The 4,301-nt window shown below is 44.7% G+C and overlaps 1 pseudogene across 1 annotated transcript; it reads left to right on the top strand.

Annotated features, from left to right (window-relative positions):
• The first annotated feature begins 1,594 nt into the window (after positions 1–1,594).
• On the top strand, positions 1,595–3,877 carry LOC310778702 (dynein regulatory complex protein 11 pseudogene; annotated as a pseudogene). Its single transcript has one exon. The product of its transcript is annotated as a dynein regulatory complex protein 11 pseudogene (transcript).
• The last annotated feature ends 424 nt before the right edge of the window (positions 3,878–4,301 follow it).

Consider the following 4,301-nt stretch of genomic DNA (forward strand, 5'->3'; position numbering starts at 1 on the left):
GTCAGTTGTCAGTGGAATGCGACCACCATCGTTACACAATAAACAGAAGGCTGATGGTAAATGCAGTTTGTTGAGGGTTTCTTCTTCTCTTATTTAAGGGCGGCTCGCAAACCAACGTATAGGTGCATATTGCCCCCTACTGTACTGGAGTGTGTAGTAACATTAGACTGTAGCCAGTGGACGACCCGCTCTACCTCCTGAGCCACAGCCGCTTTATAATAAATAAATAAATAAATAAATAAATAAATAAATAAATAAATAAATAAATAAATAAATAAATAAATAAATAAATAAATAAATAAATAAAACTTCTATATCCAGTCACATCCACATTATTTAAAAATACATTTAGGTCATTTTATACATGTAGTTAGTTACTATATTTAAAAGGTCAAGTTTAGAAAGAATGGTCTCACTCTAATGTAAGGGATCGGGCTGGGTAGGCTACTATATGGGGACTAACATCATCGCACATTAATACAACTGGACCCACTGCACTGCATGCATTGTTTTTAACTGCAAGGGATTAGCATAAAGTGGGCATGTCTGAAAAGGGGAGATATCTTGAGGTGAGAGGTCAAGGGACACCTTTAAAAATGGCCAGGCCAGTTTTCCCTAGCCAACGTTTAGCCTAACTTTGCATGACGAAGTCTACCATTGGTTTATAGACTCTGGAAGCCTAGTGTATGTAGTCTTGGTGTCCTTGCACAACTCACACGAGACGGAACAAGACAAGGACTACCCTGGTCTGCATGCTATTGGTCTATCTATCGGCAAGCTGCGCGATCATGGACAGGTGACCTGTAAATCATCTCTAAAACAGCCTTTTGTATCGTCTATTGTAGGCTACTCTAAACAAGTGACTTATATAACAAGCGCAAATTTGCAATAGCTGTGGCGAGAAATCAGATATTAGTGATGTCATCTGTTATGTTGAGCAATTGTGATGTCATCAGTGTATGTCACAAATCACTTATACCGAGCAATTGTGATGAGTCATGATATCATGTCCCTGTGAAAGAAAATATGCAGCAGTTGTGATGTCCTTGGTGATGATTTCATCAGTGATGTCACTCAAGCAATTGTGATGTCATCAGTGAGAGCAGTCTTGACATTGTGACATCTTCGAAGCCCAATTGTGGTGGTGTGTTTGTGTCCAACCTTCAGACAGAGCCAGATTTAGGCCGGCAGCCAGCTCCCTGGCAAAATGCAATGTGAGTAATGTCATGAGTGAGTGAAGAAAGAAAGTCACCAAGTCATCGATGATGTCGTTAAAAAATCACTGATGATGTCACAGACAATGATGACGATTTCATCGGTAATGTCATCACTGAGTGATGTCATCAGTGATGATGTTGTCAGTGATGATCTCATCAGTGATGTCATTCGAGCAATTGTGATGTCATCAGTGATGGACATCTTATAGAGTGTTCGGTGACATCCAATTCTATGCATAAGTTATTATCATCAGTGATTTATGACAGACATTGATGATGTAATAGACATTGTGACATCTACATTGATGTCATAAATCACTGCACTAGTTTGCTTGAAACACTAAAAACGAGCCACTCTGTGCTTGCACTGCACTGACATGTCGCAAATGACATATAACATGCTGTGGGCAGATGCCCAGGTGGAGCTGAACAGTCTGCTGGCTGAGGAGCTCCCTCATCAATCTGCCCCAGAAATGGACAGGATGGTCTTCTTCCAGCGTGTGGCCACCCTTTACGTCCGCTACCTCCAGATCTTCAGACAGCTGGAGGAAGCTTATGAACAGGTGGTCCACCCTCAGAAGAGGCGTGTTATTCGTGTGATTCTGGATGGCGTGATAGGAAGAGTGTTAGAGCTGAAGAATGAAATGGCGGAGAAGTATTTATCTGAGTACCACTACATGGACAATGTCCTCGAGGCCCTGAAGCTCACACCTTCAGACCTTGAGATTCCTATCCCTCGCTATTTCGTCTGTGAACGCAGCAAAGAACTCCAACAGCAAGCAATGATGCTGACAAGCATCTTCAAAACGATGGAGGATACAGAAAGCCCAAAGGCACAAGACCTGAATCGAGAGGAGGCCATTAAGATCATCCAGGTGGCAGAGAGGGCCCGCCAAGGACGCCTCAAGGCCAAGGGCAAGTTGAACCAACACCAGCAGCCCTGTCCTGCAGTGGCCACTGCAGAGGCCAATAAAGCATGCACATGGACTAAACAGAAGGAGCACGAGGAGGACTTCCAGAGGTCCATCGTGACTATCACAAACAAACTACGAGATGTGGAGGGGCCTCACATGAGCGAGACCATGAAAGACCAAATCCGACAGTGGTTTGTAGAATGCCACGATGCCACTGGATCTTTTCCAGACTACCCAGATGAAGAGGATGGAGGTTCAGCTATCATCTTTGAGGAAAAAACCCCTCAACAGTTAATGAAAGAAATTCGGCAAAAGGAAAAGGAGGCAAGAGAGGCACTAGAGGTGGATGAAAAGAAAGGCAAGGGGAAGGAAAAAGGGAAGGAAGAAAATAAGGTAGAGGAGAATGAGGATGAGGATAGCTTGAAGATGCTACCTTCGGCTTTTCTGTCTGTCTTGGAAGAGGAAAACAAAACCTATGAAGATGTTTGGAAGAACCGCGACGAGTCCAGAAACTTCAGCCAGAGCCATGAGGCTGAGCTGATCAAGGAGGAGAAGAGGAAAGAGATTGAGGCAGACATTCGAGTTCAGGTGGATGTGCTGATGAGACAGGAGCTGGATGACTGGAAGACAGCTGTGGATAAAGACGCGGGTGGCAAAACCCAAGCACCTGCCAAGAAAAAGAGCAAAGGAGAAGCAAAGGGGAAGAAGGGAAAAAAAGACAAAGATCTAACAGCTGAAAGGACTCTTGAGTCTCTGTGTCAGGAGCTGGTGGAACAGGGCTTGTTGAAACAGACAAATAATGTAAAGCTGCAGGATTACTTGGGTAACTATAGCTACCTTGGGAGCACACTGGAGCAAAATGCCATTGACCCGATGCCATCATTGTCTGATGTGCGGCAGGTCTTATCGCTGTATGCAGTTTTACCTTTAGGCTCCCAGGTCGTCCACGAGAAGGCTCCTCTGATCAAGGCCATCCTGCTGGCAGGGCCAGGAGGTGTGGGTAAGAAGATGTTGGTCCATACCATCTGCCAGGAGACAGGTGCCAACCTGTTTGATCTGTCTCCTCTGAATACAGCAGGAAAATACCCAGACAAGCCTGGCCTTGCCATGATGCTTCACATGGTCTTTAAGGTTGCGAGATTGATTCAACCTTCAGTGATATGGATTGGAGATGCAGAGAAAATGTTCTACCAGAAAGTTCCCAAGGAAGAAAAAGACTTAGATCCCAGTCGCTTGAAGAAAGATTTGCCCAAGGCCCTCAAGTTGATGAAAGGGGAGGATCTCATTCTAGTGGTGGGAACAACTAAGAACCCTCAAAATGCTAATATCAAGTTACTGTGTAAGGTGTACAGCAAAATCATCCTCATACCAATACCAGATTATGACTCAAGATACATCATATGGAAGGAACTGATCAAAAAGAACGGAGGTGAGATAACCAAATCCCTGGACCTCAGCACCTTGGCCAAGATTTCGGGTGGCTACACCCCGGGTCATATGGTACAGGTGATCCACAGCATTCTGACCGAGAGCCGCATCCTGCAGCAGGCGAAGAACCCACTGACTGCTTCTGAGTTTATCGCTCCACTGGCCAAGATCGAGCCTGTGGTTCAGGATGAACAGGCCATTAAAAACTGGTTTGCAAAGACTCCCTTAGAAAAGAAACGCATTGCAATGAAGGCCGCCGCAGAAAAGGAAGAAGAGGAGGAGACACCTGGCAAGGACGAAAAGAAGAAAAAAGGTTAACAAGACTAGGTAAAACTTAGTATGCAGGTGACCCACAGTGTTGCCACAACACTTTGCCAAGGAAAGTAGTTATAGCCTGTTTGAAGTGATCAGATAGTGAATAGATAATACAGTACATGCGTTAAATTCCTTCGTTTTAGCTATGCAGTGTTCTAAGCAGACCGGATGGCAGCAGATGATAGAACGCTCATTACAGCCATAAGAGACTTGAGACTTGACTTGGACTTGTGACCCAAGACTTGCCCCCAAAGACTTGAGACTTGACTTGGACTGTAGCTCAAAGACTTGAGACTTGACTTGGACTCTAGCTCAAAGACTTGAGACTTGACTTGGACTGTAGCTCAAAGACTTGAGACTTGACTTGGACTGTAGCTCAAAGACTTGAGACTTGACTTGGACTCTAGCTCAAAGACTTGAGACTTGA

This window comes from Poromitra crassiceps, assembly GCF_964638095.1.
Source record: "Poromitra crassiceps genome assembly, chromosome: 6".
NCBI lineage: Eukaryota > Metazoa > Chordata > Actinopteri > Beryciformes > Melamphaidae > Poromitra > Poromitra crassiceps.